The sequence below is a fragment of the Danio aesculapii genome, chromosome 3 (genome assembly GCF_903798145.1).
Source record: "Danio aesculapii chromosome 3, fDanAes4.1, whole genome shotgun sequence".
Lineage (NCBI taxonomy): Eukaryota > Metazoa > Chordata > Actinopteri > Cypriniformes > Danionidae > Danio > Danio aesculapii.
This window is the reverse complement of record NC_079437.1, coordinates 30,695,949-30,706,117: the sequence shown is the minus strand read 5'-3', so window position 1 is coordinate 30,706,117 and position 10,169 is coordinate 30,695,949.

Below are 10,169 nucleotides of genomic sequence, written 5' to 3'. Positions count from 1 at the left end.
CCAGTCTTAACATCTTTAATACACTCAGTTAGCTTGGACAGTTTAGACATCTCATCAGGTTTAGTTAAAATATATAATTGAGGATCTCTGCATAGCAGTAAAAGCTGATCCCATGTCTTCTAATAATGTCTCCCAGGGTTGCATTGTATATTGTAAACAGCAACGCGCCTAAACTGATCCTTGAATTACTGTAGTATATTTTTATGTGGTGTCTGACAACTGAAATTAGATCTGGTAGCAGGTATCATGAGCCATTGTTACTTTTACCTTGCACTTTTTTTGTTACCATTTATTAAAGGGCTGCGTGATTATAGGAAAAATCTTAATCACGATTATTTTGGTCATAATTGTAATCACGATTATTCAAAACTAATATTAGTTAAAGTCAAAATTATTCGCCCTCCTGTGAATAATTTTTTTTTATATATAAATATTTCCCAAATGATGTTTAACAGAGGAATTTTTCACTGTATTTTCTATAATATTATTTGTTTTATTTCGGCTAGAATAAAAGAAGGTTTAAATATTTTGAAACCTTTTTTAATAGCTCAATATTATTAGACCCCTTAAGCAAAATATATTTTTGATTATCTGCAGAAGAAGCTACTGGTTTACAATGACTTGCCTAATTACTCTAATTAAGCCTTTGAATGTCACGTTAAGCTGAATACTAGTATCTTGACAAAATATCTAGTAAAATATAATGTACTGTCATCATAGCAAAGATAAAATAAATCGGTTATTAGAAATGAGTTATTAAAACTATCATGTTTAAAAATGAGTTGAAAATAAATCTTTCTATTAAACAGAAATTGGGGGGAAAGGGTCGCTAAAAATTCAGGAGGGTTAATAATTCTTTAACTGTGTATATGCAGTTATTTTCCTCCCTGTAAATAAGGAAAGGGAAATACTGTACAATAGAATAAAAATATGAAAACAAACTGTGCTTTAAGCATCTTCACTGTAAGAAAAAAACTTTCAGCTACAAAAGTCCTTCAGTCAAGAGCAGTGAGGGATTTTCTCCATTTGTTGTTTGGTTAATGATTAAAACAGTCAACAGCAGGAATATTGCGCGCTGTCACTTTAAGAGTAGTGCGGCTCTGATATGGTTTCTCTTTCACATGTCTTTTGATTCTCAACTTGTTTGTTTATTACACAAATGAGGGTTAATATGAATATTTACTAAACACCTGTAAACACCTCTGACACAAATGTGCATGTGTTTGACCATTAAAGCGCTCGCATCAAGATGCCGTTAGATGTGTGTGCTCTGCTCGTCTCCGAGGCAAAGCGTGCACACACACAACAGCATGCACTCTTTTGCGCGTTTAAAAACATGAACGATTGGAGTGTACATCAGTGAATGATGCGCATCCCGTGCTGCAAACGTTACATTACAGCACATGCTTTTATTCATTTTCACGTGGAGCTGAGCTTTGCAGAGCTACACGTGTACAACTGGAAACGGGGCGGTATATGATGCAATAATCGTTTATCTCGATTAATGTTTTTTCATAATCGTTAGAAGCCAAAATATAAATCAAAACTGGATTTTCGATTAATTGCACAGCCCTAATTTATTATTTTATTTGTTTGTTTAATATATAAGTGTTCACATTCTGATTACAATGCCCGATTACTAAATTGTTAAAACAACTATAATTAATGAAATATCTTAAGAATAAAATAGTATGTGTTCTCCGGAAGAGTGTGTTATGATATTATATTGTCATTCTGACATTATATTACGAGTGGCAAAAAACTGACAAAATAAAAATCTTAATAAGATAATAATATTGTTTATGGTAATTTATTTTGGGGCAATATATCATACAACAAAAAATAGATATCATGACAGGCCTAGTTCAAACTACTTATTTAAAATAAGTTAAAACAGCGAAATGCTTAAGTTTTTTGGGGACAGCTTGACTGTTATGTTCAATCCACTTAAATTTGTAAAAACGATTAGGCTAACTTAACCGATTTGTGTTGGAATTGTGTGGAACCCCTGCGTTTTTTTTTATTTATTTTTATGCATACACTATTTCTGTAAATAATTTCAGACAGCACAACAGAATACATCTACTGATATTTAAGTAATAATAACGCTGCTGACCTCATCTATATAACACACATGCACACACACACGCACACGCTTGTTCCGCCTCGCTCCAGTTCAGCAAACAGATTGAGCCCACTAGCAGTCAGGCTTTGACAGGTAGTTGACCCCAGTCGTCTCATGTCTCCACCCCCTCATCCATCCTTCCTCTCTTTCACTCCATCATCTGTTTAAGTATTCACACACTGCTTCACAGTTAGATGGAAGAGAGAAAGGTCTGGACTGAGGGTCTTGTTCTCCAGGATGAATCCAGCCTCAGTCTGCTGTTTGTTTGTTTGTTGTTATTATTAGTGCTTTGTTTACCTCACCTGTCTTGTTTACTCCTCTTTTTTTGACCTCCCACTCCAGGAGATGGAGCCTATGTTTTACACTATTATTATCATTATTGCAAGACCTATAAAGGCAATGATAAACTCTGCATTTGTGTATGTGAAGGAAATTTAATTGCTGGTTAATCTGGCCTTTACACACACTCACACCTCTGAACTGTGGAAAAAACCTGCCTCCCACATTATTATAATCATGTAAAGGGAATGCCAGGGATAATATCTCACAAACAGCTGCAAATTACTTTTTTTGTGTGTGTGTTGAAGTGGATTTAAAAGAGTGCATTTAAAGCTGAATAAGGAGGAAAGGATGAAAAGGGGTTAAAACGGCTAGTTAAAAGAAAAATAATAAGGGGTTATGAAATAATTTAATGTACCACGATGCTCCCAAATTTTATAAAAAAGGGACTCTTAAATAGCCTCTTCTAATTCATAAGACTGTCATATGTTATGCCAAAGAGGAGGCATGCAAGATTCATAGTCCTGACAGCAAGATATGCATTTGCATTGCAAATATCTAACCTTAAGTGTGAAATAAAGTATCATCAAAATTCAGGTAACATCAAATATGTGTTAATCTGTCAGCATGCTAGTCTTCTTTCTTAGCTGAGAAAGGATATGCAAATAACCACACACGCACACAGGTTTAAGTCTACTCGTTTCATTATTGTTATTAAAATTACCCTTTTTTTATTATGAGTTCTAAACAAGCACATATTTTCACATATGTTGATATGAATGAACTGAAAAAGTTCAACTGATAAAGAAAATGATCAAAACTATATAGTATGATGGCCGAGAGAGCTTAATGTGTTACAATTGAACACATGCAGTTACAAAAAACACCAGCAAACTGAGGAAAGGTCTTCATCAGTTTGGTAGCACACGCACTGCATTTTCTCACAACACAATGGAAATGTTTCAAGGAGACCCTAAAAACGTGACAGACCCAGCTATTTAGATTCTGATTATTTAGGCTAATAAATACTAAAGACACAGGAATCGGGATATTAAAATAAACAAACAAAGAACTCGCCTTTCAAAGATCACCTACAAGTTCACTGAGCAATAGTCATGACACAGCAGCATCTGTCATGTTTTCGAGCCCCCTTGAAACATTACTGTTGTGTTTCGTTCTTTTTGTGTTGTGGGAAAACGCGGCACGTTTTTTAATGTGTGTGCATTGTGAGGATGTGTGCTGTTAAATGGATAAAGATCTTTTCTTAATTTGCTTAATTTTTTGTAATTGCATGTGTTTTCTTAAACTGCAGCATGTTAAGCTCTCTCGGCCACCGTAATATAGACATTTTTGTGCAAATACAAGACAAATTTCAACTACACTAGTAAACAGTGTTGGGCATGTTACTTTAAAAGAGTAATTAGTTATAGTTACTGTTTGTGAGAAGTAAATAGTAACTAAGTTAGTAACTGAAGCTAATTACCAGTTTAAGTAACTATTGCATTACTTAAAAAAATGTATTTGTCAAATAACTACACTGTAAAACCCAAAAAGTTTAGGTAACTCAAATGGTTTGTTGCAATCGGTTTCCTCAAATGGTTTAAGTTCAAAAACTAATCCTAATGAGTACTGTGAACCTAATCCATTTGAGTAAAAGAAGCAATTTGAGCACAGTAATTCCCAATAAATGAAGAGAACACAAACTGAGTGCAGTAAAACCCAATAAGTTAAGGCATCTCAAACCAATTGAGGAAACCGATTGCTACAAACCACTTGAGTTAAAAATAACTAATCTTAATGAGGACTCATTACCTTCAACACTGAGTTCAAAACTTTTTCAAATGAGTAGAATTAACTTTCAGTCAATTTTGAGTTAAATACACTTATTTCATTTGATAAAATCAACTGTTGGGTTTTACGGTGTATAAAATAAATATAAAACATTTTACACTGATCTACACTATTTAAATGTCGTTATTGGTCAATGTTAGAGATGACCTTCAAATTCTTATTACTTATTATTAAAAATATTAACATAAACATTCTTGCCTTTCACCTCAATGAGGGAAAAGTAGTGCTTATATTTCCCAGTTGCAAAAGCTGCCTTTGAACTTGGTGGATTTGCAATCATCCGGACTTCATTCTGTGAACACCTGCACTACTGTGTCTCTGATTGGCAAACGTTGCATCGTGCTACATGTAAGCCAATCATTACATTCTTAGTTACACCACTTTTACAGACACGCCAATTACGCCACCCCAGAGAAAGAGAGGTTCTATGGCTCAATTATAGTCACGCACATTTTATTGTCTGTAACTGCAAAGGTGTTGTAATGGGGAACCAGTAATTCAATTGATTACTCGTTACTGAAAATCGTTGATGACTCGTTACTGAGTCACACCATTTATTTATAGCGCCATTATTCCCATGCTATCAATAATAAAAAAGTCATTAAAATAAATAAATAAATGACCAATAAAAAAACGTTTCATTACACACAAAAAAATTAATAACTGTTTATTAAAAATATAAAAAATATTTAAAATGTTTATTAAAAATATATATTTTTTAAATTCACAATTTTGTGATCGCAGAATCCACAGCAAAATTAACAAAAAGTCTAAATTTTTTTTTGATCCTGCACAATTCTTAATTAAACGCTAAATAATTGTGAAAAAATGTAAATAATCTCATAAAACATCCAATTCCAGACCATATAATCAAATTATATTTATTTATAAATGCAATTAATTGTTTTACATGACTCAAAGATGTTGCATACGCAGCGCACGTTATGTATTTAGTCTCTCTAAAATGACGTCCCACCTGCACCCTCACAATCATTACGTTGCATGCGGCTGAAGCGTGAGTGATTGATATGTGAAGTCAATGCAAAGATGCAATTAGACATCCTGTGGTGCAAAATTGGGCGTTTTATGCTTCAGACTGCAAAAGAAAGTGTGAGCAAACATCTAACAAACGGAACAATGCAACAAAGAGAAAAGCAAGCAGCTTATAATGATGGAGATTGGTTCAAGGATGACAGCCGCTGGACGTGACTGAATTGAAGGACATTATTTGTGCTTTACATGTATAGCTGGTATTATAGCTGCTAATAATTCTGACTTCAACTGTGTATATATATATATATATATATATATATATATATATATATATATATATATATATATATATATAATATATATATATATATATATATATATATATATATATATAAATTGATTGCAAATGTTTACACAAATTTCTGGGAATTACCGCCACAAAATCAACATTTTTATCACAAAAAAAAAAAAAAAAAATTAATAAAAACTCTTAAAAAAGTAGAGGGTCTGATAATAACATAGCACAAATAAAGTGCAGTCACTTATGGCAAAGCAAATGCGCTATAATAGAATAAAAAAATTATAAAATTATATAATTTCACATTCTTAGTAATTATCATTTTAGCTTAATTATGTGCCTTATTACATTTAGTAAGTGAAATAAGTGTTCTTCAGCTGCAGTGGCAACTATGAGCATGAGATGAGAATTGCTGTCATGCGATGAAAAAGTGTGAGAGCTGTACAACTGAGACTTTTAAAAAAAGGGGCAAATCGGTGGCTTTTGTGGATATCTTGAGAACAGAAATATGCATTTAGAAAGAAAGTGAGAGGAGGGAATGAGAGAGATAGAGAGAGAGAGAGAATGTGAAAGAAAGCACAGTTGGCTGTTTTAATATTACACGACCACTGATGCACATTTCAGCTCAGTGTCTGGCCTGGCCTTCTGTATGTTAGCTTGATAACACTGCCGAAATGCCACTCTGTGAATTAAACATAGCTCTTTCCTGAGTGCCAGCTATTCTTTCTTATCTCTGTCTTTTTTTTATACCTCATCTTTCTCTTACTTTTACCCTATGTTTTTCTATTTTAAAAAAAATCCCTAAACCTACTGCTAGTTCTTTCTTGGAAGTCTGCATTGTGTCATATTGTTGTCAAATGCTTTGTCATCTCTGATGTCTTGAGTGGAGCTGTTGGGATTTCTGTGTTGATGATTTTGGCTGTTTTGATAAATGTTTTAAAAAGTATATGTGTCATAGTGATTCGTCTTAAAAAAAACAAAACAATGCAAAAATACTTCTTACTGTATTTTAAACAGCTCTGTGTTTTATGCATGTGTGTTTTTTCATGGTGGTCTTAAATGGGGGCTGTGATGAAAAGTGTGCTACTGTGATCTGTAGGTAAAGTAGAGGCTGGAAAAAGAGCGGCTAGATATTTTATTAATGTGTCTCGTTAATATTCCAGCACTGAGGGACGACTCCTGTGTCTCTTCTCCTGAAGAATGATGAATAACTCAACACCTCCACTACAGCTCAGTCCTGATCATGAATATTCACAGTCTGCCTGGCTGGGGACGGCCCTCCCTGGACTGCAGCGAGGAGAGAGAGAGAGACAAAATGAGAGAGGTACGGATGTGTATGCGAAATGAACTGTACAGTATAGTTTTTTCTATAAGTATAATCATTTTTTTTTATTCCTGTGAGATGCTGAGGTAATTTATGCTTTTTAATTTGAAGTTCTGAAAGTTGGAGGTTGTTTACAGACATTTTTTATAGAGGTCCCGAATGTGTGACTGCCCTTAAAGAATATTTCAAACAAATTCATTCCATTTTTGTGTTTATTATTAATGAAAACCCTGACATTTATTTAGTCTCTTTCAGTTATTGTCTTATATACTTAAAGGGATAGTTAAAAAATGATATATATGGTTGAAGTTAGAATTATTAGCCCCCTGTTTATATTTTCCCCAATTTCTATTAAACGGAGAGAAGATTTTTTTCAACACATTTCTAAACATAATAGTTTTAATAACTCATTTATAATAACTGATTTATTTTATCTTTGCCATGATGACAGTAAATAATATTTGACTAGATATTTTTCAAGACGTGTCTCAACAGCTTAAAGTGATATTTAAAGGCTTAACTCGGGTAATTAGTCTACAGAAGAAACCATCGTTATACAAAAAACTTGCCTATCAAAAAAATATATAGCTAAAAGGGGCTAATAATTTTGTCCTTAAAATGGTGTTTAAAAAAATTTAAACTGCTTTTATTCTAGCTGAAATAAAACAAATTAGACTTTCTCCAGAAGAAAAAATATTATCAGACATACTGTAAAAATTTCCTTGCTCTGTTAAACATCATTTAGGAAGTATTTAAAAAAAGAAGAAAAAAAAATCAAAGGGGGGCTAATAATTCTGACTTAAACTGTATAATCTAGTGTGCCCCAGAACAATAACAAAATTCGCATTTAGAAAACATAAAACAAAGCTTGCAGTTTGTCACTTCCGCCCAAATGCATTAACAATTTTATTCACCTCACCTCATACTTCAGTTTCTGATCAAATAGTGACCTATCAAATGCTCTCTAGTATCTAAAATGCCCCGACGCCTTAGAGATACTTTTCATTTTGATGCACTCTGATCTTTTAATGCGCTTGAATCACTCTCACTGGCATAGCTGTGATAAAACCGACACGCTATTGGCTGTTTTTTTTTAAATGGGAGTAGCTACTCTGTTCCACCCTCTCTTCAAACTCGATCAGAATTGGACGATCAGATCAGGACTCGAGTATATATGTATAAATATTTTTTCATTATTTTTTAACACATCTATAGTTATGCGGTGGCACAGAGTTAGAGCTCTTTCGTGATTTCACACAGAAACAGCGATGCGTGCGGCATGACATCCCTTTGTTGCAGAGATGCTATTAGTTAAATGCTGGAAAAGTAGAACACGGAAGCAGCTTGAAGCGGAAAGCACGAGTATGTCTGCAGTCTGGAGGTATTATAAAGTTGATGAATTAGAATTAGAATGTCTTTATTGTCCCCGAAGGGCAATTAGGTTTACAGCAATAGCCGACAATTGACAGCAACAAGTCACACTCGACAACATAAAATAACAGTAAACAATACAATAATCATTGAAATCTTGTTTAGTAACCCAACTGCAGTTGGAACAAATGAATACAAGTATCTATTAGACCTTGCCCGTCAAGAATAAGTATACCTTCTGTCTGATGGCAAGAGGCAAAACTTTAAATAAAGTGGGTGGTTCTCATCTGCTAAAATGATGACAACATGACAACAACATTGCCATAGCAAACTGTGAGATATGTAAATTTGGAATTGCCTGCCGGGTATTTTAAATTGAGGAGCTATTTGTTTTTATATTAGATTTTTCTTTATATTTACTGTTGCATTAAAGTCCAAAAGTAAAGAATTTACTAGAGTTGTTGAATGTTAAAATAGGGTGAATTAAATAAAGATTAAGGAACATCCTGGATCTGTTTCTTCGCTTTATTCTTTTTTTTATGTAATATAGAAATAACCGATTGGGTTTCGATATCGGCTGATACTCAAAATCAAATGACTCTGTCTCGGACTTGAGGGCAAAAAACCTGATCGGGATATCCCTAATTAAAATATTATTAGCCTATTATTAAAATATGTTCAGTAACTGCTTATTCTGCTATGTGTGCATAACCATGATCACTTCATATTTAATCTTAAAATCTCCAACCATTAATTAGCAATTGTTGTAAATATGTGGACAGCAATATACTTAGCAACATATTCGCTAAATGCTTTAGGAATGACATTGACATTGGTGAGTAAATTCCCAGTGTTGGTCTACAGAAGACAAAGGAACTGGATGGTTGGCGCAGAGGTAACCGATTGTCAGGCATCTTGTGTGTTTAGTATTCGTTATTTTTGACCAATTTAATGTTACAACACCAAACCTGACAGATGTGCAATGGTGTGTGCATGAGCCTGCAGTGCTGCCATATCCGCTTATTATCAGCGACTTTGGGCTTCGTCTTTTGGCTTCGCTCATACATCTATCAAGTTTATTACAGTCATTAAAGTGGTCAGATGCAGATAGTGATATATTGGTATTATTTTCTATATTTGGACTTTTCTTTGTGTATACTGCACTCTGTTCTTGTATCCCATTTTCCACCAAGATCTGGCAACACAAAAGATGTTCATACCTATTATCTTGTTATTTCTTGCTCCATGAGGTTGATAATTGCACACAGATCTTACGTCAATGGCTGCTTTCCCCCCAACATTCTTTAGAGTAATTTGTTTTTTGTGCAACAGGAAAATAAATCATTCAAGTATGGAATCACTTGGGTAGGAGTTTTTATTTGATTTTATTTATTATTTTTTTATTTGCCTTTCAAAAACATAACAATTTAGCCAAACTCAATTCCAACATAATCTTTCACAAACTGATTGAGACATGTCAGATATACAATGAATCAAATATAAAGCAATAAAATTACACAAAACAAACAAACAACAACAAACTTCACATTTATGAATAAAGAAATTGAGTTAAGTAAATAATAATAATAATAATGATAATAATAATTCCTTACATTTATATAGCGCTTTTCTGGACACTCAAATCGATTTACACATTGGTGGGACTCTCCTCATCCCCCACCAGTGTGCAGCATCCACATGGATGACGTGACCTCAGCCATATTGCGCCAGACCACACACCATACCCTAGCTGATTGGTGGAGAGGAGACAGTGATGAAGCCAGTTATGATATAGGGATGGTTTGGAGGCTAGTGGGCAAATTTGGCCAGGATGCCGGGGTTAAACCCCTACTCTTTTTCGAAGGACATCCTGGAATTTTAACAACCAGAGAGTGAGTTTTATCCAGTTGCCCACATCAGACCAGAAA